The sequence below is a fragment of the Mesoplodon densirostris genome, chromosome 13 (assembly GCF_025265405.1).
Source record: "Mesoplodon densirostris isolate mMesDen1 chromosome 13, mMesDen1 primary haplotype, whole genome shotgun sequence".
NCBI classification, from domain to species: Eukaryota; Metazoa; Chordata; class Mammalia; order Artiodactyla; family Ziphiidae; genus Mesoplodon; species Mesoplodon densirostris.
This window is the reverse complement of record NC_082673.1, coordinates 73,279,330-73,305,071: the sequence shown is the minus strand read 5'-3', so window position 1 is coordinate 73,305,071 and position 25,742 is coordinate 73,279,330. Positions and strand designations below refer to the sequence as shown.

General features: G+C 40.9%; 1 protein-coding gene across 1 annotated transcript in view; it reads left to right on the top strand.

Annotated features, from left to right (window-relative positions):
• SAMD12 (sterile alpha motif domain containing 12) overlaps positions 1-25,742 on the top strand; it is a 248,932-nt gene that overhangs the window by 97,110 nt on the left and 126,080 nt on the right. The window lies entirely within an intron of this gene.

Sequence of the window (25,742 nt, the reverse complement as noted above, 5' to 3'; positions counted from 1 at the left end):
GCTCACCCTCCCCTTCCTCAACTCCCCCCTCAGCTCTCTAATGCCTTCCCTAGAGGAATATCTCGTGTGGGACCAAAGAAGAGCTTTTTCATATTGCTGACAATTACCTGAGATTGTCAGTTGTCTTACAAGAGGCAATTATAACTCATAGAAGTACCAACATAATTATTACATCGTTTTCAATGCGGTGAACTTAAATGTACTGATAGCTTGAGCACAAATGATGTTGCTGTGACTTTATTAGTCAAATTATTTAGAATACACAGACTACAAGTTAAGTCACTTTATTCAGTTGTGACCAGTGAATGCAAGTCCTAATTTTAAAAGTACACAGCTTTAGACAATCTGGGGACCTCTTTCTCCTTTTTATAACTGCAGCATGATCGTTAAGGCCACACCATAAAGCAGACCATCTTTAGGCAGAACCGTGTAATTATAGGGATGAATACCCAATTTGTATCAGGATCCCTTAGCTCACACACCATCATCAAATAGTGTATGACACTTGAAAGCAAAGGTGCAGCCACTGCACCTCTATAAATCATCAAAAAGAATAAAACTGTGCTCCATGTACTTTAGAATGGACATAAGTATATGGTACTACATTGATTAGGAGAACAGTCCCAGAGGACTTTAGATTTTTGTGCAGGGGAAAGAATATAAGAATGTCATCCAGACTTGCTTTGAAATTCTGATATCACTTAGGCTCATCTAAGTATTTTAGTTATTGTGACTCTTCTTTATTAATAACTAATATATCTAAAGATGTCTGGTGCCTGGCAAAATGCCTGGCATGCAGTAGGTGCTCAGTAACTGGTAGATCATATTATGTGCAGAGTGGTGCTGAAGGAGTTTCCTAGGGGGTGGGGAGGTTAGTAGGGGGTGGAGAGGTTAACTTATGGGTATGGAGAACCCCTGGAAACCTCTGGAAAGATGTTTAGCCACTGAGAGTCTAACTGAGGGAACAGAGCAGTGCCATCCTGAAGTTGGATTTCTTTCATTCCCACATGATGGGCTTGCTTGTCTGTTGGTATAAACAGGCTGGACCTCAGTCCCAGACCATTGACTTTTGTCCCCCTCTGCTGACTGTTTAATGCATTCCCATCTCTCCTGCCTTTCAAATCTAGCTCTGTTGCTGGGAGCCACCATCATAAGCCTTCAGTTTCCACGTTTTCTTTCTTTAAGAGCTCACCTGTTTCTTTCACAAACATTTATTGAACACACGCTGTGCACCAGGCCCTTGTGCCTGACATTGGAGATACTGAGCTAAAAAGACAGAGCCGTGCATTCCAGGAACATGTGTCCCAGCTCAGAAGCCCTATGGAGACCTGGTAGCATTGAACGATGCTCGGGGCACACTTCCTGAAGCCTTTCTTCAAGAGGCTGGAGGTGCTCAGAATGATGGTGGGACAGTGGGTTACAAAAAACTTCATTCCAAGGAATGTTCTGTATGTGTTATCTAGTGAGGGCTGAGAAGGGTGACACGCTCTTGTGTCACTGAGTGATTTCCCTTTACCCGCAGTTTAGCACAAGTTTATTCATAACTTAGGGAATGTCAGGTGAGCACTGTGCTAAATGCTTGAAATACAGTGCTAAGTAAGTTTTGTCATTCTGTAACCTTTCAGGCATAGGGAACATACTGGAAGGAGGAATGGGGTAAAAGAGGCTATTTTTACTTTATCAAGATACAAGTATTGGCCCCAGAGCTAACAAGACTGTATTTCCCATCGAAAGGCTTATCTCTCTGTAGTAAGACAGGCCTTCAATCCTATAGGGAACCTGTTCCATGTGGTTTGGTGGACCCAGCTGTGCCCCACCCATGGTGGTAGGCATATGACTTATGCCTAGTAGTTCCCCATCTCTTTGGCCACAATGATTAGTTCAGATGTGGGCATGTGATCCAAACTAGGTCAATTGGAAATCCATGTAAGACTTTTTTGCCAAAGCTATTGGAGACAATGGCCTCCTTTTCCTTGGGGTTGCTAAGCTGGTAGGAAGTCAGTCTGGGGCTGCTGTTGACCACCATCTTTGCCTGTTGGAAAGGAGAAGAGAAACTGAACCTGAATAGCATTGTTTAATGCCCCAGATTCAATCATGAATGAAAATAACATTTCCCAGTTTTGTGTGTGTTAATCACCTCCCTCCTATGACCCATTTCAAGGATGAATAGGTAGACATAAGCTAATTTAAATTCGATTGAGTTGCAACTAAAATAATTCTTACAAACTTAGCCATTCAAAAGCTAAGACATTACCAATAAATTCTGGTCGATTTTATAACAGTCTCAAATGTCTAAGCCATATCACCTTTGGAAACCACCTAATGTATGTGTGTGACTGATTCTGATACTTTATATGGCATGTCATATCCTGTTGGGCAGGCACCCAGCAGACACGATGATCCCTGGTGGTTTGTTAATAATCCTGTGCTCTGTAAGCACCTGGATGATACATCATCTGGAATTTCTATAGGATGCCCTTTCGGGTGTGATATACGTCCCTTCCATTTGTTGTTTTAAATGTTTCTCAATCACTATGTACCAAGAACTATTGTTAGACATTATCATCATAACCTTTAATCCTATAGCCCTAAGGGGATGGCACTCTTACCATCCCCATTTTACAAATGAGGAAATTAAGATGTAGAGCAGTTAAGTAATTTTCCCAGTCAATCAGGTAAGAGCTAGACCTGTGATTGGCCCTTGAACCTGACTCCGGAGCACTGATGTAACCACTGTGTGATGGCATCTGTCTGTGCACCTGAAGTGGTTTTGGTTTATATGTGTTTGGACTTACTTCAGGCAATCTTGCCCTTTGCTTCCCAGCTCCTTTGTTCCTTTGGGTGACTAGTGTGTCCAGTACCCCCTTTGAGCTAGGAACCATTCAGAAATGACACTGTTTTCTTCCCCACTGATCATTTGTGGAGAGGGATATTCACCCATATAAAGAAAATAAGAGTCAGCCTAAGAAGGCTCTAGATTTTCTTGAAACTGTCTTGGAATATGGAACTTGTAAAATCCTATAGCCTCTCCGCAAATCCTGTTAAAATACCAACAGTTTGTCTGAAGCAAAGAAAAATGTCGGCAATAGCAAAGAGCCGCAGATAAGATTTAAGGAAAAATGAGTCAACATGAAAAGATACTTTGAACCAGAACGTTTATGGTCCAAGGAAGGAGAAATGGAAACCTTTGGGCTCTTAAGAGCTAAGCTTTCCTCTGTACCAAGGACAGCTTTCTATATTCCCAGAACTCCTAGGATTCCCTGCACTGAGCAAACTACACATGTTTCATGTCAGCAGCCTGTTACAAACAACATAAAACTTTTGTCCAAAACATTTTTACAAAATTGAGATGTCATCGCCACAGCCAAAACCAATGTAAATGAAATAACTCAAAAGCAATTGTAACGTGGTGTTTAAAGCAATACATGATACTAGGGTATAAAGTGTATAAGTAATCCCTATAAGATAAGGGGCAAGAACCAATAACTGTATGATAGAGATACGAAAAGGTTGGAGAAGTCAGTGGTAAAATATACATAAAGTGGAATATTATTCAATCTTTAAAAAGAAGGAAATCCCGTCGTATGAAATAACGTGAATGAACCTGGAGGACATTATGCTAAGTGAAATAAACCAATAACAGAAAGATAAATATCACACGATCTTACGTATGGAATTTTTTTTAAAAGTCAAACTCATAGTAACAGTAGAATGGTGGTTACCAGAGGTTCTCATAACACACAGTTGTCTGTAGTTAATTACCTTAAATTGACCAAATCAGTATTTCATATGCAGAAAGAGGACAGTGGTTCAGATGGTCAGCCTGCACAGTTTGTGATCCATTTTAAATATGTTATAGACAGAAGGAGTATGAAGACATCTTTGACAATTTGTTAACCTTCCTCATCCTAGAGCCTTGAAGAGAGGGATGGAGTGAGAATGACTGGTACTCAATAAACATTTGCTGTGCATGAATGGCAGTGAGGAAATGAATGACACATGGGACTCCCTTCTGCCTTGTCCAGAGCCTGTGGTAAAGTTGGTCTGAAAATGGGCATCATAATACCTTTCTCCACATTTGCTCCGAGAAGGTATTGAGAAAATGGATAATACAAAAGCGCTTGGTAAACATACAGCACTGTACACGTGTTTAAAATTCCTACTGTGGTCCCATGGCTCATTTTAGGGCCCTCCGTGGTCAAAAATTAGAAAGTAATATGGGGCTTAAAAACTAGCTTTACATGCCATGTGACTTTCAGAAGCTGGCTGGCTTCAAACACTGTAGCAGAGAGCCTACAAATTTGAAGTTCAGCAACCCCCAACTCTCTGTCCCTGAGTTATTTGCCTTGCAGGCATTTTCTTTTCTCTCTGGAGCAGCCAAGTTCTGTATTTCCTATAGCTGACTGCTGGGTTTGACCTGGTCTTTACTGTAATACGTATATAGGAATATATATGTATTTTGTGGTTGGTGTATCGGTAGTGGGGGCTGTTTTTTGAAGTGTCCCCTTTAACAGGGTAGATATACTTTTTTTTTTTTTTTGCGGTACGCGGGCCTCTCACTGTTGTGGCCTCTCCCGTTGCGGAGCACAGGCTCCGGACGCGTAGGCTCAGCGGCCAAGGCTCACGGGCCCAGCTGCTCCGTGACATGTGGGATCTTCCCGGACCAGGGCACGAACCCGTGTCCCCTGCATCGGCAGGCGGACTCTCAACCACTGCGCCACCAGGGAAGCCCCAGGTAGATATACTTTTACAGCTTCACATGTACCCTGTGAGCTCTGTTGGCCATTTATAAACCCAACCTTTCCTGCATCCTCGGACTTTTAATATTTCTTAATAGATGTACTCACTGCATCCTCGGACTTTTAATATTTCTTAATAGATGTACTCAAAGTCCTTTTCCTTTAAGATTTTTCAATTCTGTTCATCTTTACCTTATTATTTATATACTTCATTTGTAAAATATTTAAATTTCCTCCTCCTTGGGCTAGCTGCATTTGGGATTGGCAGATTTTAAAATTTTCATGGGCCCTGGTTTTGCAAGAGAAAATAATCAAATGACTAGTGCATGTCTGAACTACATGAATACAATTTAGTATTTATTACGCCCAGACAGTTGACAAGGCAGGGAAATAAAGCTGGTTCCTGCCTTCAAGGGGTTCAAAGTCTCGTGAAGGAGATACACATATACAGTATCAAAGATGCAGTATCAAAGAGGCATGAAAGGGTAGGGTATGTTTAGATATGGCTAGTAGATCAGGATAGATGGATCTAAGGAAGTTGGGAACAATGTTCTGGTTCATTTCATTGGAAATGACTGGGACTAGATCGTAAGGAACTCAATGCCATGCTGAGTATTTCAGCACTGAACTGAAAAACTCAGTGTTTCTGCCCACCGACTGGTGGTTTTACCTCCCTTTATTATAATCTTAAAAATATTGTTTATTGAGTATCTGATGTGGCCCTGTTTCAATGCAATCTGATATGTTTGCATTCTCTGGGATTTGTTCAGTTATAAGTGATAGAAAAGTACCTTAAACTATCTTATGCAATTAGTCAGTCAAATGATGGGGTAAATATTTATGGGCTCACAACACAGAAAGAAAAGATTATAGTTCAGCCCTGGCAGAGACAGGGCTCACAGTGTCATGAATCTCATCTTTTAGGTCTCTTTTGTCTGTTTTGTCTCTACAACAGTCTCTCTGTATGTGGCAATCCCCAGGTCATGCCCAGTCGACAAATGTCTCTTTCCTGGAAGTTCTTGCCGACGTCTTCCAAGTTAAGGAACCACTCTGATTGTATTCACTTGTCCAATTGAAATGTGGGCCTGGAAGTGTTAGAGAGGTGTCTCCAGGGAAAATATAGATCCTATTTCCAGATGAAGGGGAATGGATGCAGAGCTGGAAGGCAAAAAAAAGTCCACTGCGATGCTTTATTCTCTTAGAAAGGTTTAGCTACTGATTTATTTACTCATTTACTTATTCACTTAGAATTGGAGGCTCAGATATCATTGATAAGTAGAAAGGGCAAGCTTGATTTGTATGTCTGTCCTACAAGTGGCAACAAGTGTTTGTAGAAAGACAAAAGCTATGTTCAGTGCAGATGTGGATTTGCCCCTGTTGTGTGCTTTTACAAAACAAATGGATACTTTTGAAGACATCACAATAGTAAATGATTTAACTACAACCAAATTGTGTCTGTTTAATTTCCTACTGACCTTCATGAGGTTGTAAAGCCCAGTGGAGACTTTTATTCTGTTGTGACTTTTGTGTTGCATTGTGTTGAGAAATATTTTGAATTGTTTTTTTTTCCTTTACTTCAGAGCTTGCTATCAAAGCTGGAACGTAGGGCTTTAAGAAAGAAAGTACTTCCTCAACCAGAACTATAGAGTTGCTAGGGCCCCACCATGATAATTGACATAGCAGAGGTTCAGCAAACATTGCTCTGAAGTTTGCATTATCAAATCTACCCAGATTGTCCAATCCATGAAATGTCTATTCAAGCACTTTTTTGAATTTTACCATTGAGAGATTTCTAAATTTGTCAATTGACCTGTTAGACACTTCATATTATGTTGCTTAAAATAACACCGTAAACTGTGGGGGGGGGGAAAGGTGGAATTGTCAAATCACCTACAGTTTTTAATGGTTTTCTCTTTCATATGAACATTTCAATTTCAATTGCTGTCAGTTCCTCTAAATAAAAATTGATCTTTTTTTCCCCTTCCTATTCCCATCACTCTGAGTGCTTTCCAGGGAAGTAACCGAATTAAATTTATCTCTACAGCTTTTGAGTTTTTGTATTTATTTGTTTATTCTTTTCTAATTTGGTGAAACTGTTGCACTGAAACATCCCTTTCGTTAATATTCAATTTCCTTCTGCTGTTCTAGATGAGTTGTCAATGATAATATTTGAATTCCAGTAGGTTCTTTGTGAAGAAAAATATATCGCAGGCTGTCACAGTCAGTTTATTTTTTAAATGACAACGGTGTTGTTAATACATTTTAACTTGAATTTCAAGAGGAATTTCAAGCTTTCATAGTTTTAAAATCCATGGAAAAGTAACCACATTCATACTGTCTTTGCTTGGAGGAAATGCATTCTATCTACTGAATATTTTGAGTTATTAGCATTTTTAACTGTTGACCCAAGCTTTTGATAGGAACTCTGTGAAGAATTGTTAAATGAAGAAATAGTGCTTCCCTGCCCCAGCTGCTGCTTTTGGGGTTTTTTTGTTCATCTGTTTCTTGTTTTGTTTTTGGGCTTTTTTTGTTCGTTTGTTTGCTTGTTTTGGGAGTGGTTATAGAGGCTTTGGGCATTTAATGCCTCATAGAGCTAGATTGTAATATCTAAATTTGACCAGTAGGTGCCACTCTCCAACATATGATGCCCCCTCATCTGCTGACTGTGACCAAATCTGCATAATGGGCGGAAGGGGTTCTTTCACTTTGTCATAGGAATGACTCTTCCTGGAATTGTCTTGAGGAACCTTTTCCTCAATGTTCAAGATTGGGTTTTATATATACTTCATAGGCAGTAATGGAATTTTATAAAAGTAAACCTCCAGAAATATGTATAGGTGCCCTTCTCCTTTTAAAGAATGATTGTGATACTAAACAATTGAGTGAAATACCTCCTTGTTAGAGTACGATCTGGACCAGAGTCGCATGACGTGCTTATCAGTGAAGGTTCCTGGGCCTTACCCTAAGCCTTCTTGGGGCAGAATTTTTTTTGGTGGGAAGAGTGTTGATTACCAAGCCTCCCAGGAGATTCTTATGTAAAGTAAAAATTGAGAACCACTGTTATAAAAGATTATTGATTGTAAAGTGATAGCCCCGCACATGTGTAGGAGAGTGTCTCTCCCACTAAAATGAGGGGGTATGAAAAGGAAAAAATCATGTACGGTTGACCCTTGAACTTGGGGATTGACCTGCCTATAACGTATAGTCTTCCATGTCCATGGATTCAACCAACTGTGTAGTAGTGTAGTATTTACTCTATTTACTCTTGAAAAATATCCACATATAAGTAGATCTGCACAATTCAAAGTCATGTTGTCCAAGGATCAGCTGTATATTATGTATGTGTATATATGTGTAACTACTTTTGCTTGCACAGATAACTCTCACCCTTAATATTATATTGAAATAATTTGTTACACATTAACTATATAGAATGTTACTTAAGGGTACAATAATGCATTATTTTTTTTTTCTTTTTTTTTTTTCTTTTACAAATTTAATCAGTTATACATATACATATGTTCCCATATCCCCTCCCTTTTGCGTCTCCCTCCCACCCTCCCTATCCCACCCCTCCAGGCGGTCACAAAGAACCGAGCTGATCTCCCTGTGCTATGCGGCTGCTTCCCACTAGCTATCTACCTTACGTTTGGTAGTGTATATATGTCCATGCCGCTCTTTCACTTTGTCACAGCTTACCCTTCCCCCTCCCCATATCCTCAAGTCCATGCTCTAGTAGGTCTGTGTCTTTATTCCTGTCTTACCCCTATGTTCTTGATGACATTTTTTTCTTAAATTCCATATATATGTGTCAGCATACAGTATTTGTCTTTCTCTTTCTGACTTACTTCACTCTGTATGACAGACTCTAGGTCCATCCACCTCATTACAAATAGCTCAATTTCATTTCTTTTTATGACTGAGTAATATTCCATTGTATATATGTGCCACATCTTCTTTATCCATTCATCCGATGATGGACACTTAGGTTGTTTCCATCTCCGGGCTATTGTAAATAGGGCTGCTATGAACATTTTGGTACATGTCTCTTTTTGAATTATGGTTTTCTCAGGGTATATGCCCAGTAGTGGGATTGCTGGGTCATATGGTAGTTCTATTTGTAGTTTTTTAAGGAACCTCCATACCGTTCTCCATAGTGGCTGTACCAATTCACATTCCCACCAGCAGTGCAAGAGTGTTCCTTTTTTTCCACACCCTCTCCAGCATTTATTGTTTCTATATTTTTTGATGATGGCCATTCTGACTGGTGTGAGATGATATCTCATTGTAGTTTTGATTTGCATTTCTCTAATGAGTAAAGATGTTGAGCATCCTTTCATGTGTTTGTTGGCTGTCTGTATATCTTCTGTGGAGAAATGTCTATTTAGGTCTTCTGCCCATTTTTGGATTGGGTTGTTTGTTTTTTTGCTATTGAGCTGCATGAGCTGCTTATAAATTTTGGAGATTAATCCTTTGTCAGTTGCTTCATTTGCAAATATTTTCTCCCATTCTGAGGGTTGTCTTTTGGTCTTGTTTATGGTTTCCTTTGCTGTGCAAAAGCTTTGAAGTTTCATTAGGTACCATGTGTTTATTTTTGTCTTTATTTCCATTTCTCTAGGAGGTGGGTCAAAAAGGATCTTGCTGTGATTTATGTCATAGAGTGTTCTGCCTATGTTTCCCTCTAGGAGTTTGATAGTGGCTGGCCTTACATTTAGGTCTTTAATCCATTTTGAGCTAATTTTTGTGTATGGTGTTAGGGAGTGATCTAATCTCATACTTTTACATGTCCCTGTCCAGTTTTCCCAGCACCACTTATTGAAGAGACTGTCCTTTCTCCACTGTACATTCCTGCCTCCTTTATCAAAGATAAGGTGACCATATGTCCGTGGGTTTATCTCTGGGCTTTCTATCCTGTTCCATTGATCTATCTTTCTGTTTTTCTGCCAGTACCATACTGTCTTGATTACTGTAGCTTTGTAGTATAGTCTGAAGTCAGGGAGCCTGATTCCTCCAGCTCCGTTTTTCGTTCTCAAGATTGCTTTGGCTATTCGGGGTCTTTTGTGTTTCCATACACATTGTGAAATTTTTTGTTCTAGTTCTGTGAAAAATGCCATTGGTAGTTTGATAGGTATTGCATTGAATCTGTAGATTGCTTTGGGTAGTAGAGTCATGTTCACAATGTTGATTCTTCCAATCCAAGAACATGGTACATCTCTCCATCTATTTGTATCATCTTTAATTTCTTTCATCAGTGTCTTATAATTTTCTGCATACAGGTCTTTTGTCTCCTTAGGTAGGTTTATTCCTAGATATTTTATTCTTTTTGTTGCAATGGTAAATGGGAGTGTTTCCTTGATTTCACTTTCAGATTTTTCATCATTAGTATATAGGAATGCCAGAGATTTCTGTGCATTAATTTTGTATCCTGCAACTTTACCAAATTCATTGATTAGCTCTAGCAGTTTTCTGGTAGCGTCTTTAGGATTCTCTATGTATAGTATCATGTCATCTGCAAACAGTGACAGCTTTACTTCTTCTTTTCCGATTTGGATTCCTTTTATTTCCTTTTCTTCTCTGATTGCTGTGGCTAAAACTTCCAAAACTATGTTGAATAAGAGTGGTGAGAGTGGGCAACCTTGTCTTGTTCCTGATCTTAGTGGAAATGGTTTCAGTTTTTCACCATTGAGGACGATGCTGGCTGTGGGTTTGTCATATATGGCCTTTATTATGTTGAGGAAAGTTCCCTCTATGCCTACTTTCTGCAGGGTTTTTATCATAAATGGGTGTTGAATTTTGTCAAAAGCTTTCTCTGCATCTATTGAGATGATCATATGGTTTTTCTCCTTCAGTTTGTTAATATGGTGTATCACATTGATTGATTTGCGTATATTGAAGAATCCTTGCATTCCTGGAATAAACCCCACTTGATCATGGTGTATGATCCTTTTAATGTGCTGTTGGATTCTGTTTGCTAGTATTTTGTTGAGGATTTTTGCATCTATGTTCATCAGTGATATTGGCCTGTAGTTTTCTTTCTTTGTGACATCCTTGTCTGGTTTTGGTATCAAGGTGATGGTGGCCTCGTAGAATGAGTTTGGGAGTGTTCCTCCCTCTGCTATATTTTGGAAGAGTTTGAGAAGGATAGGTGTTAGCTCTTCTCTAAATGCTTGATAGAATTCGCCTGTGAAGACATCTGGTCCTGGGCTTTTGTTTGTTGGAAGATTTTTAATCACAGTTTCAATTTCAGTGCTTGTGATTGGTCTGTTCATATTTTCTATTTCTTCCTGATTCAGTCTTGGCAGGTTGTGCATTTCTAAGAATTTGTCCATTTCTTCCAGGTTGTCCATTTTATTGGCATAGAGTTGCTTATAGTAATCTCTCATGATCTTTTGTATTTCTGCAGTGTCAGTTGTTACTTCTCCTTTTTCATTTCTAATTCTATTGATTTGAGTCTTCTCCCTTTTTTTCTTGATGAGTCTGGCTAATGGTTTATCAATTTTGTTTATCTTCTCAAAGAACCAGCTTTTAGTTTTATTGATCTTTGCTATCGTTTCCTTCATTTCTTTTTCATTTATTTCTGATCTGATTTTTATGATTTCTTTCCTTCTGCTAACTTTGGGATGTTTTTGTTCTTCTTTCTCTAATTGCTTTAGGTGCAAGGTTAGGTTGTTTATTCGAGATGTTTCCTGTTTCTTAAGGTGGGATTGTATTGCTATAAACTTCCCTCTTAGAACTGCTTTTGCTGTGTCCCATAGGTTTTGGGTCGTCGTGTCTCCATTGTCATTTGTTTCTAGGTATTTTTTAATTTCCTCTTTGATTTCTTCAGTGATCACTTCGTTATTAAGTAGTGTATTGTTTAGCCTCCATGTGTTTGTATGTTTTACAGCTCTTTTCCTGTAATTGATATCTAGTCTCATAGCATTGTGGTCGGAAAAGATACTTGATACAATTTCAATTTTCTTAAATTTACCAAGGCTTGATTTGTGACCCAAGATATGATCTATCCTGGAGAATGTTCCATGAGCACTTGAGAAAAATGTGTATTCTGTTGTTTTTGGATGGAATGTCCTATAAATATCAATTAAGTCCATCTTGTTTAATGTATCATTTAAAGCTTGTGTTTCCTTATTTATTTTCATTTTGGATGACCTGTCCATTGGTGAAAGTGGGGTGTTAAAGTCCCCTACTATGATTGTGTTACTGTCGATTTCTCCTTTTATGGCTGTTAGTATTTGCCTTATGTATTGAGGTGCTCCTATGTTGGGTGCATAAATATTTACAATTGTTATATCTTCTTCTTGGATTGATCCCTTGATCATTATGTAGTGTCCTTCTTTGTCTCTTCTAGTAATCTTTATTTTAAAGTCTATTTTGTCTGATATGAGAATTGCTACTCCAGCTTTCTTTTGGTTTCCATTTGCATGGAATATCTTTTTCCATCCCCTTACTTTCAGTCTGTATGTGTCTCTAGGTCTGAAGTGGGTCTCTTGTAGACAGCATATATATGGGTCTTGTTTTTGTATCCATTCAGCCAGTCTGTGTCTTTTGGTGGGAGCATTTAGTCCATTTACATTTAAGGTAATTATTGATATGTATGTTCCTATTCCCATTTTCTTAATTGTTTTGGGTTCGTTATTGTAGTTCTTTTCCTTCTGTTGTGTTTCTTGCCTAGAGAAGTTCCTTTAGCATTTGTTGTAAAGCTGGTTTGGTGGTGCTGAACTCTCTCAGCTTTTGCTTGTCTGTAAAGGTTTTAATTTCTCCATCAAATCTGAATGAGATCCTTGCTGGGTAGAGTAATCTTGGTTGCAGGTTTTTCTCCTTCATCACTTTAAGTATGTCCTGCCACTCCCTTCTGGCTTGTAGAGTTTCTGCTGAGAGATCAGCTGTTATCCTGATGGGGATTCCCTTGTGTGTTATTTGTTGTTTTTGCCTTGCTGCTTTTAATATGATTTCTTTGTGTTTAATTTTTGACAGTTTGATTAATATGTGTCTTGGTGTATTTCTCCTTGGATTTATTCTGTATGGGACTCTCTGTGCCTCCTGGACTTGATTAACTATTTCCTTTCCCATATTAGGGAAGTTTTCAACTATAATCTCTTCAAATATTTTCTCAGTCCCTTTCTTTTTCTCTTCTTCTTCTGGAACCCCTATAATTCGAATGTTGGTGCGTTTAATGTTGTCCCAGAGGTCTCTGAGACTGTCCTCTGTTCTTTTCATTCTTTTTTCTTTATTTTGCTGTGCAGCAGTTATTTCCACTATTTTATCTTCCACCTCACTTATCCGTTCTTCTGCCTCAGTTATTCTGCTATTGATCCCATCTAGAGTATTTTTTATTTCATTTATTTGTGTTTTTAATCGATGCTTGATTCGTCTTTAGTTCTTCTAGGTCCTTGTTAACTGTTTCTTGCATTTTGTCTATTCTATTTCCAAGATTTTGGATCATCTTTACCATCATTATTCTGAATTCTTTTTCAGATAGACTGCCTATTACCTCTTCATTTGTTAGGTCTGGTGGGTTTTTATCTTGCTCCTTCTCCTGCTGTGTGTTTTTCTGTCTTCTCATTTTGCTTATGTTACTGTGTTTGGGGTCTCCTTTTTGCAGGCTGCAGGTTTGTAGTTCCCGTTGTTTTTGGTGTCTGTCCCCAGTGGCTAAGGTTGGTTTAGTGGGTTGTGTAGGCTTCTTGGTGGAGGGGACTACTGCCTGTGTTCTGGTGGATGAGGCTGGATCTTGTCTTTCTGGTGGGCAGGTCCACGTCTGGTGGTGTGTTTTGGGGTGTTTGCGGACTTTTTATGATTTGAGGCAGCCTCTCTGCTAATGGGTGGCGTTGTGTTCCTGTCTTGCTAGTTGTTTGGCATAGGGTGTCCAGCACTGTAGCTTGCTGGTCGTTGAGTGAAGCTGGGTGCTGGTGTTGAGATGGAGATCTCTGGAAGATTTTCGCCGTTTGATATTATGTGGAGCTGGGAGGTCTCTTGTGGACCAGTGTCCTGAAGTTCGCTCTCCCACCTCAGAGGCACAGCACTGACTCCTGGCTACTCAATTTGGGATGATTTGTTGTCTATTCATGTATTCCACAGATGCAGGGTACATGGAGTTGATTGTGGAGCTTTAATCCGCTGCTTCTGAGGCTGCTGGGAGAGGTTTCCCTTTCTCTTCTTTGTTCTCACAGCTCCTGGGTCTCAGCTTTGGATTTGGCCCCTCCTCTGCGTGTAGGTCGCCGGAGGGCGTCTGTTCTTCGCTCAGACAGGACAGGGTTAAAGGAGCAGCCTCTTCGGGGACTCTGGCTCACTCAGGCCGGGCGGGAGGGAGGGGCACGGAGTGCGGGGCGAGCCTGCAGCGGCAGAGGTCGGCGTGACGTTGCACCAGCCCGAGGCGCGCTGTGCGTTCTCCCAGGGAAGCCGCCCCTGGATCCCGGGACCCCGGCAGTGGCAGGCTGCACAGGCTCCCAGAAGGGCGGTGTGGACAGTGACCTGCGCTCGCACACAGGCTTCTTGGCGGCGGCAGCAGCAGCCCCAGCGTCCCACGCCCGTCTCTGGGCTCCGCGCTTTCAGCCGCGACTCGCGCCCGTCTCTGGAGCTCCTTTACGCGGCGCTCTTAATCCCCTCTCCTCGCGCACCAGGAAACCAAGAGGGAAGAAAAAGTCTCCTGCCTCTTCGGCAGCTCCAGAGTTTTCCCGGACTCCCTCCCGGCTAGCTGTGGCCCATTAGCCCCCTTCAGGCTGAGTTCTCGCCGCCAGCCCCAGTCCTCTCCCTGCACTCTGACCGAAGCCCGAGCCTCAGCTTCCAGCGCCGCCCGCCCCAGTAGGCGAGCAGACAAGCCTCTCGGGCTGGTGAGTGCCGCTCGGCACCGCTCCTCTGTGCGGGAATCTCTCTGCTTTGCCCTACCCAGGTATGTGGGGAGTTTCTTGCCTTTTGGGAGGTCTGGGGTCTTCTGCCAGCGTTCAGTAGGTGTTCTGTAGGAGTTGTTCCACGTGTAGCTGTATTTCTGGTGTATCTGTGGGGAGGAAGGTGATCTCCGCGTCTTACTCTTCCGCCATCTTACCCGGAAGTCTCCTAATGCATTATTATATAAACATCACCTTTCCATCAAGATTTAAAATCTAAGACAGTAGTCACTGTTGGATATTTAAGACATGTGTTAAGGGCAGAAGTCAAAGAATCTAAGTATTTAAATTACATGTAAATTAATTTAAAGCTATTCATGATGTTACATTTTAGTTAAAAATAATAAACATAATCTGGACTTTATTGATAGAAATAGTGTCAGAAGGGGGTGTGTGTGTATAATGTTCAGTTTTGAGTTTTGGAGCAGTTATGCTTAGGATTTTTACCAAATCATGTATTTCTACATTTTGGAAATAGAGCCATTTCAAAAACAGACCATGTATAGATGTATTCATTCTTGCCCTCCAAGGGTCAAAGCTAGTTTCGTGAAGACACAATACAGTTTCTGTTCCTTGGGAAGTGATTTCTGAAACCCTCAAGCTATTTTGCTGAAGTTCAGGTGCTAGCCTATCAGGCCCACTCCCCCTGTTATCCCAGCCACTACCTGGTCTAGCCTGTGGGTTTAATCATGATAGACAAGATGACTGTTTTGGCTGTGAGTCAGTCCCTGTGGATTAAATATTATTAAACTTTGTATAGTTGGCCAAATCCATTCACACAAGAACTTTTAAAGTTTTAAGCACTTATTTGGCATTTATAAAATACAAACACATACAGATGCACATTTCACTAGACTTGTGATCTTTTCGTACCTTCGTTGAAGATCAGTTCAGAATCACCCAAGAAAGTAATGCTTTCCTCTTACCAGACAGTGATTGAAACTTAAGGGAAGAGGGCTAATATTCTTAGTATATTTTTTATCATCTACTTGCTTCCCAAGTGGCAACTCACTGTCAATATTTAGACCAGCACTTTATTAAGAATATGAAATGTTATTACAGAGCAGATTTCATAAGAAATTTGATCCATCACTATGGTATGATACCAGACTTTCAATCATGTTGTACCATTAGAGTTCCATTTTTAATGTTGCCTGGGCCTGGAACTATGTTCAAATTTGAAGAATAAAATGAGTTTGGAGAAAATGTATTTATCCCTTTCATTCATATCTCCACTTCGGTCATGCTCTGCCTACCTTGTTGATTGCTCCCAGGAATTCAGTTGAAAATAGTATGTATTGTTTCGGCACTTGCTGTGTGCCCAAAAGTGCCCCATATTTAACAGTAATGCAAATAAACAATTCCTACCCAAAATAAGAAAAACAAATACGAATAAGTGATGACGGTACAAGTCATATGGAAGCAAAAATACATGATGACATGAAGATATCTTCCTTCTTTTCTCTTTTTAGGCACGCAGAAATATTAGATAAATTGAAATGTCATTAACAAGTCAAAGTTTATTATTAATTGTGAAAATGGGGACTTTATAGATAGCAAAAGAAAATCTCACCTTTAGGAGAAGGCTGCTTAAGTCTTTCATTCATTAATTCTTAAAAAAGGAAGAAGATGGTATAATCTGGGCATTAGTTTAACCAAGCAGGCTTCACCTTCCTTTTGAGAGAAAGTAAGATCTGGCCTTAGAGAGTACTTCTCTCATAAATTAGAAGTTTAGGTTGATTTTCCACTTCTTTTGGGGTCTAAGTCTATATGCCATATAACAGCTAGTGTATAATTAACTCTTACTGTTGGTATTGTAGTTCACATCCTACTTAGCTCTGGGACCTTGAGCAAATCACCTAGCCTTTCAAAGCCTCAGTTTTTTCATCTACAAATTAGGAATAATAGGGAGTAAATGAGATGATGATCATGCCATGCTTGGCATCAAAATAATATGTGCTTTTCAGTAGAAGCTGTCTGTGTTTTACATACACCTTTAAGGAGTTTACCATCTAGTAGTTAAGATGGGACATGTATTTATGTGGTTATAATTTAATACAAGGTAGAGTTCAGAAGAGGGAAAGATCACCTCTAACCTAGAAGACTGAGAGGAGAACGTGTCACTTGACCTAAGCCTTGAATAAAAGGAATACCATTAGAATAGGTAGGGAAGGCTTTCTGGGGGTGAATTACACAAGTAGATCTGGAAAGGTGGGAAAGTACAAGGTACCAATGAGGTGGTCAGTGTGATTGCATTATAGAATTCATGAAATGCCTCCAGTGTTAAGTGAAGACTGAGGAAAATGAAGTAGGTTATAGCTAGCCTGTTGATGCTTTGTGTTCAAAAGTTGGGTCTCTAAGCCACAGGAAATGGATTCTCATTCTGAACATTTGGAGGAGTGCATGGCTCACTCATTTGTAACCACCATACCTACACCCAACTGAGAGCACCATGCCCATACAGCTCCTTGGTGGCAGATGGTAAGTAGCAACAGCCAATGGCTGAAGCATCCTGAACAGCTCTGGACTTCCTATTATCCTGCTGGTCACATTTTCCACCATACATATGTAGTCATCGAACATTAGAAGCTTTTATTTGGTTGGCTAAGGTAAAGGCTAACACTTTCTAAATTGGCTGTGACTGATTTTCTTGTAAATAATGTCTGCCTGGGGAACTATCAGAGCAGCATGACCCTAGCACCTATCAGCCAACATTGGCGACAGTGTTGTACAATCAAGTACACATAATTTCATGCATCAAGTCATTACCAAGTGCTTTTTCCATGCATTTATGGTATGAAAAAACCCAGACTAAGAGATTGTGTAGCTTTTTCTAGTTCTTGTGGACATTGTTGACATAGTGGCAGGATTGATCTATCCCAGTTTCCCTTTTCCCCATGGAAATTGGGAGGTTTTCCTGATACATGGAAGACACAGAACAGCCGGCAAGCCAGAGAATGTCAGGAGGGAATGGGCCCCTCCATGAAGGTCTGTAGTCTGGCCTGAATTGGGGTTCAGGGGATGTTTTACTCACTAGAGACTAGAGCCAAAGTAGGAATTCAAAGCTCTGATGTACCCAGGGCCATAGAAAAATGAGTAAGTTATTAAGTTTCATGACTAATCAAGATATTAAACAAACTGAAGATAACAAAGCAAAGCCACTGATCAGTGTGTAGATATGACCAGGAGTAAATAAGGAGTTCGGAGTTCAGGAAATCTCTAGGAAAGACGAGATGTCAGCTTTCAAAGCCAGAACTTTTTCCTTCCCATGTTGGTGCCTCCTCTGGTCCATCCTGCTAGAATATAGGGACCAGTGTTCTGTTCGACAGTGTTCTGTACCTAAACCGTAGGTGTGCCCATGGGTATAGGTACTGAGCTCTATTAGCGACTAGAGCAGTAAGAGAGCTGACTTTTAGTGAAAAGTTCTTTTTAGGTATGGTAATGAGATTGGAGTGCTAATGGACGATATTATGGCCAAAGCATGAAGGAATACTCAGATCCCATACAGGGGCCCAAGGAAGATAGTCCATTAACTGCAAAATGGGAGGCAAAGTAATTCCTCATTTTTGGCTGTGACTTCACCTCAAATCTTGATGTAGGGAGATCTAGTAATTGAGTGAGTTCCCACAAAAATTGTTTTTCTAAACTGATGGACATATTAGGATCTGGGTATGAGTTGCAGAAAACCCAATTAAACAGCAGCTCAAGTATATGATTGACTTTTCTCAGATGCTGTGAAGTCCAGAGTATGTAGTACATGACTGACATGATGTATAATATTTTCAATGTGACAGGCCCCTTCTGTCTTTCTCTTCTGCCTTCCTTAGCATAAGGCTTTTTGGTTTGCATAGTTTTAGTTCTACTCAACATATCTTCATGCCAGATTAGAAGAGGGGTAAGACCCAAGTGGCAGGTGTGACTGCTGGAAGAGTCCGTCCCTTTAAAAATGGTTTTCCTGGGGGCTTCCCTGGTGGCGCAGTGGTTGAGAGTCCACCTGCCGATGCAGGGGACACGGGTTCGTGCCCCGGTCCAGGAAGATCCCACATGCTGTGGAGTGGCTGGGCCCATGAGCCATGGCCGCTGAGCCTGAGCATCCGGAGCCTGTGCTCCGCAAGGGGAGAGGCCACAGCAGTGAGAGGCCCGTGTACTGCAAAAAGAAAAAAAAAAAATGGTTTTCCTGGAGGGCAACCCAATGATTTCCACTTCTCTCTCTCAGAATAGAACTCAGTCATGTGTCTAGTTGCAAAGGATCCTGGGAAGTGCAGTTTGCACATTGCTGCCCTGAAAAAAACTCAGAGTTCTGTTCATAAGAGTGGAGAAGAGATTGAATGACCAATATTCTAAATAACTTCAGAGTAAAGTGGGCCCTGAGACCGGTCCAGCCTCTGTTACTGCTCACCAAAACCCAAGCTCAGATTCCATCTCTGTGCCACCCTATCCCAGTTAGTGCCAGGTAGGGCAGGGGTTGGAGCTGGAACTAGTCATTCACAAAGAGGAAGCTCATGTGTACCTTCTGTATTTGTGTTCTGAGCCTACTATAACCAATCACCACAATTTGGGGAGCTTAAAACAACAAATGTACTCAAATTTCTGGAGGCCAGAAGTCCTAGCTCTTAGAGGACCAGGCAGAGGGCTGCCTTCCCTCTGAAAGCTCTAGGGAAGAATCTGTTCTTTCTTCTAGTTTCTGGTACCCGTTAGCCTTCCTTGACTTTGGTCGTATCTCTCTGCTCCATCTTCACATTGCCTGATCTTCTGTGAGTCTGTGTCTTCTCCATTTCTGTCTCTCTCAAATCTCCCTGTGCTCTTCTCCTATAAGGGAACTTGTCATTGGATTTGGAGCTCACGCAGATAATCCAGGATGGTCTCATCATCTCATCTCATCATCTCTTAATTTAATTAGATCTACAAAGATCCTTTTTCCAAGTAAGGTCACATTCACAGGTTCCAGGTATTTGGGACATGGACATAGCTTTTGGGTGGCCACTATTCAAACCACTGCATCCTCTGATAAGCCATGAGTTTTCCCAGATCAGCCTAAACCTTTCAGAAATAGCAAGTCAAAGGCACACCCACCATATGGTCTCACCAGCTGTGTATATTTGGAGAGAATAGACAGAATGATTAACAGCCAGGTCACCTTTCATTTATGGGTGGGCCTTATAATGTTGTTTTGAGCATTAGATGGCCTTGGTACTAAGTATGTATTCAGTAAAGAGAATCTACCCATTATTACTGTGTTGCTCCTATATGGGCTTCTCTAGAGTGCCTGGTCTAGGAAGGGCAGATCACAGACAAGACTGTGTTTTCTTGCTGTGCATTATAGAGGCTGATGCAGAGCTGCCTTGTAAGTAATGACCTTTCCTTCCCACTCAGCTATGGCCTCAGAATATAGATGAAGGGATGGTGAATATGAACTTCATAATATGGTAACAGAAAAAGGAGAATGAGGGGTTAGGGAAAGGCCGATTTAATGGTGGCAGAGGATAGAGGTTAGCCAAGAAAATCATGTGACACAGGCTATTTCTATGGGATGATTAATCTGAGATACTGTCTTTGAGGATTTAGGCTTTGAGGCACACGGAAAATAAAGTTAGAGAAGGAGGTTTGGGCTACTGCCTTCACCCAGTATGGCCAACTTGCAAAGTTAGTGTCACTGCTCCTTTCAGACTCTTCAAAATCACCTTAGGCAACCATTTTGTGATGATTTTATCTTTTAGTCCTGCTCTAAGCAATTATTTTAATTGGATTTTACCTGGGGCAGAAAAAGAGGTGGTGGTTACAGAGGAGGATTGACTTGAGAATGAGAGGTGGAGGGAGATGGCGGCAGTGTTGTGATTCCCCCTCCCACCGCCAGGTGGTGCTTGATATCTGACTGAACGTTTTAACCTTAGAACATGGTCTAGTCTCCTCAACTTTGTCAAATGATGAAAGGCAACATCATCTTGAAACAAATAGCCAACCCTCCATGGACTCTTCACACCTTGAGGATAAAGTTTGACCTTATTGGAAGTTTTCTAGAGGGTCATAAGGAGGTCTTGACAAGATGAGCCTTACGGGTGCTGTTGGCTAATGGGAAGGGAGCCCTGAGCATAGCTATCCTCTTCATAAACGTTTGTCCAATGAATAGATGACTCTAATACCTTTCCATGAAAGAACCCAGTCCCAGCCACAGAAATAATCACTCAAGTTTCTTAATTTCCTTTTATAATGCACTACTGGAAGAAGAGCTTATTTTCTAGTTTGAAACCAAACAGCAGCACACTGATACATTTCCTTTTACTTGGGAGAAATCCCCACTGACAGCATTAATGGATTTATTTTAAATTGCTGTTTGTAAAATGAAAGCAAACTCGAAGTAATTACATAAAATTGTTTTTTAATGTTTGCATAATTTTTTCATCATTAAAAGCCACCGAGTTCTTTAATACTGAGGCAGAACCATCCATTGCACATAAAAAATTGTTACCTTGATGCTTTTAATATCTTCTCCTCACACACAGACATTCTCTGCTCTTCGTGGTTATTTATAGTGCTTGTCACATTGGTAGTTTATTCTGACAAATGTATTGTTTTGGCGTGAACTTCACCAAAGAAGTGAGGAGCGAGAGGGATCCTTAGCCTGAAACTTCCCGGAAACCAGGCCTCCATCCTTGGCCTACCATAGAGAATCAGACAAGGGTGCTACTCTCAGTTTTTAATTTAAGAGACCTTTAAGTGTTGCTATTCTTAGCACTTACTCTATTTTCAAAATCATCCTCTGCAGAGGCCATAACTCAATACTGAAAAAGCCTACAAAATCCACTTATTAGGATCAAGGTGGTTCTTTTAAGCTGTCTTCCTCAAAATTGCAGAGGCGGCTGAGGAGTTCAACAGATATTTGCTTTGAGTTTAGTTTTACATACATTTTTACTCACTGAAAACTGTAATGAAAATATGCCCTTCAGTGTATGCCAGATTTGAATACACTACACACCATTAGTGCTTTAACTTGCCCTGACTTTTAGGCAGACATTAGGGAGAAAAGCTTTTCCTGTCATTTCTGTTTCACTGACACCTAACAAAGATTGTAAGTCAAGCTGCTAAATAGTTGTAAATGATGATGATTATTTTTGTCTCTATGAATCAGGGCATTCATCAGGAAACATGCAAAAATAAACTAAATACAAATGCTAATACGCACTTGTCTTACATGAGTTCAAATTTTGCATTCCTCAAAACAGCCTCGCTGACCTTTTGAATTGGCTGACTTTATAATAAGAGATGTTACAAATTTGAACTTAAATATTCAAGCTAATAAAAGATTGCTTTTGTCTATTATAACAGTCCCTGGAAGATACTGTTTTAAAGTAGCCTCCCAATAAGCAAACTAACAGAACAATTAAAAGCATGGTCTACGGACCACACAGGCAGCCTGGAGGTTTGTTAGAAACGCATAAGCTTGGACCCCATTGCCAGACCTACTGAGTCAGAGTCTGCATTTTAACAACTCCCCAGGTGATTCATATGTATGTTAGTTTGAGAAGCACTGCACTAGACTAAGCAGCACAAGTCTTGGCTAATAAACTTGTAGTCTGTGGGAGGCACCATTATCATCCCTGAAGACACATTGTAAAGGTGCTTCCCAAACATCACTCAGGGGGCCAGTGTCCAAGCTGTATGGATTCCCAGGCACAGCCACAAGATGATACTTTAATAGGTCTTGGGGCTGCATATACTTCAGAAGGCTTCCCAGGCAGTTGTGATGAACAGCTAGTTTTATAGAAAGCAAGACAGTGGAGAATGGGATAGAAAACTGACAGCTTTTAAAGTTTGGATGAAGAGAGGCTGGTAAAGGGAAGGTTCCCATCAAGAAAAGTGATCATGCTAGCTTGGCTCTAAGGTACCACATGCTCGTCAGTCAGGGACCATTTGAGAAGGACAAGAGAAAATGAAATGACAGAAAAAGTGGCTAGAGAGGTGCTCCATCCCACATTTGTTTGATACAGATCACCATGGTGGACAGTGATAGACATTGAGCTAAGTAACAAGACACTCCATCCTGTAGTGCTTTGTACTAATGGGGGAGAAACAAGAATATCAATAACTCTAATCCAAGTAAGAACAAAATAAGTATGAAAACAAGGTAAAATAATTCTCACGCTAAAGGAAAGAGTAACTGGTTTTAGCTAAAAGAATCAGGAAGGACTTCCCCGAAAGGAGCCATCCCTGTTTTCCAGTCATTGTTCTTATCACAATTGAGAAAGATTCATATGGAAGGAAAACTGGAGGAAGGTGTTTGAGGATAGAGCAAAACTCAGGGGCATGAAAGGCGTCCTGGGGCCCAGATCAGCATCCGTTCTGGTGTGGGTGAAGAGGAGGCGTGTGGTGAGAGACAGCATAAAAGGGTACTTGGTTGTACCAGCGTGGGGACCACGGAGCCATGTTAAGGACAGTCTTCTCTGGATGTTGGCTACAACCTTGTTGATTGTTTGAAGGAGACTCAGAGGTCAAGGAAGTCAACACTCTTTTTTTTTTTTTTTTTCATTACCCAATAGGAAAAAATTCTTGAAGCTCTTGTCATTGGAGTCTGTGGCCAAGACTCATAAGTCATTTGTGCTTTTATCCACACTGATCTCTTGGCAACCTCCAGTGTTTCTCAGTTTTTCTCAAGCACTGGCCAGCCATGTCCTCCTCGGACATGTGAAACTCATATTCAACACTATTTTACATTTCTAGAGCATGTGTAGGCTTTCAGAGGTTTTTCACATCCCACTGCTTCACTGAAGCTGTGGACCCACCATCCGAGGTAGGCAGGAGAGAGAGTATTGCCATCTAATTTTGGCTTAGGGAGTTTGTGGGCAGGGGGCTAGTCAGTCTTGGAGCTGGGAATAGATCAAGTTAATTGTCCACTCCATATTTCCATATTTCCTCTCATGCCTTATGGTCATCCACTGTGGTGATCACTAGTTCTAGTTAACAACATTAGACCCACCTCTCCTTCGGGCACGTGGATGAGTGAACTCTCTGCTTTTTACTGGTTGAGTGGTTCTACCCAGGAAGACTGAGTGGAGGTGATGGATGCCACTTTCAGACTGGGGCGTTTAATGACCAGCCTTGGACCAAGTGGTCCCTTCATCTGTGTGGTCATCATGGAAAGCATATCAGGATGAGGCCTCTGTCAGCCTGGGTTCCTGAGCAACTCTGATGAGCTGAGCTGCTGTACTTGACTTGTAGAATGGTCAGGAAATAAACTTTCATTGTTAAGTCACTCGGATTTGGGAGTCATTGCCATATAATCTAGCCTATCCTGATGCTCCAGCCTCCATCACATCCTTTGGTACGTGAGCCAGTGTGTATTCACTGGGGAGTGAAGGGGTGTAAAAGGAACTTGACAGGGTGATAAACTTGACTCTCAGAGGGAAGGTGCTGTGTCTACCTCTTTCCTAGTTAAATTGACCGTTTCTACCTTATCCCTCACACCTCTTTGGCTGCCTGTCTATATTTGTTGAATGAGTGGATAAACATACTTCTATTTAACATAAATCCTTGGGCTATGTTCTTTCTATCAAGATATGTTTTAGCAGTATCATCTCTACATGTTAAACACCATTAACCATGGGAATACCAGGTGTAAACACCAACCTTTTCCAGGAATTGTTTGGGTAGGCTATCTTTATTACCATTAAACAGCTAGCATCCTAGGTTTGGGCAGAAGAAAAAAAGGATGAAGTTATGATGTTACTAGAAATTCAAAGCAGCGGATCCCCCAGCTTGGTTTGGTGATTTTCCTGCAGCTGCCTGTGTACCTTTAGGAGTGTTGTGACGTAGCACATGATACATTTTAATATTTCATTGAAAACACTATCTTCTCCACCATTCACATACCTTGCTAATGAGCCCCTATTCCAGGGAGTGGCATATAGCTGTGTAAACAGGGTCCTTCAGCAGAGATGGTGTCTGTGACCGGTGGTCATTGAAACACTAAATGGCCTGCAAAGCCTTTTCTCTGCTGGAATCGGAGGCCACTGGGCCCGAGGATGGTGTCCGTGTTCACTGCACTGTATTCACCTGCAGCCCCTGGCGCCCCCTTGTTTCAGTACATTAATTATTTGCTTCCACTTCTCTTTAATTAGTCTCTGTTTCAGTCTTCCTGCTTCCTGACTTCATTCCTTTCTTTCATCATCTCCATCTGTTTCTGTCTTTGAAATTTTCATTCTGGTCTTTAATTGATGTCTGCTCTAACATTTTGTAGTTCATTAGCATTTCTTTCCAGATTTCTCATATTCAGTTCAGCCATTTTTTTACATATCTAAAAACTTTAAAACTCTCGATTAAGTATGTTGAGGCTCAGAAAGTCACCTTTTTATTTTGAGGAAATAAATATTCCCAAATGCTTGTGATTCTTATAAACATTTTTCTAGTCTCTTAAGTCCAAAGCAGATGGCCTATATCATACTCTTGATATAGCACATTGTATTATTTCAAAACATAATAATGATGGTAATAGTTAACTTTTTTTTCTTTTTTTTTTTTTTTTTTTAGCGGTACGCAGGCCTCTCAGTGTTGTGGCCTTTCCTGTTGCGGGGCACAGGCTCCGGACATGCAGGCTCAGCGGCCATGGCTCACGGGCCCAGCCGCTCCGCGGCATGTGGGATCTTCCTGGACCGGGGCACGAACCCGTGTCCCCTGCATTGGCAGGCAGACTGTCAACCACTGCACCACCAGGGAAGCCCAATAGTTAACTTTTAATGAGCACATAAATGTGTCAGGCATTTTCCTAAGTGTTTTGTATTTATTATCTCACTCAATTCTTACTAAAATCCTAAGAGGTCAGTATTAGCTCTATTTTACACATGAGGAAACTGTTTCACAGAGAAATTAAGTATCAATGACATGGAATTGAGCCAGGCAGCCAGATCCAGGTCCCATTCTCTTAACAACTGTAAAGAGAGAAAGGGATCTGGTAAATAACTGGTTGGAAATACCTACAAGTCTTTGAAGATTAATTATTTTCCTGTTGGTGTCAAAATTTATTAAGCTGTTTTCAGCTGGTCATCATGTACAGATTTGTTTCTTAGCTGAAGTGATCATGTAAAAGTCACACCCAGCCGAACTTGGAAGAAAAGAAATATTTCACAGAGTC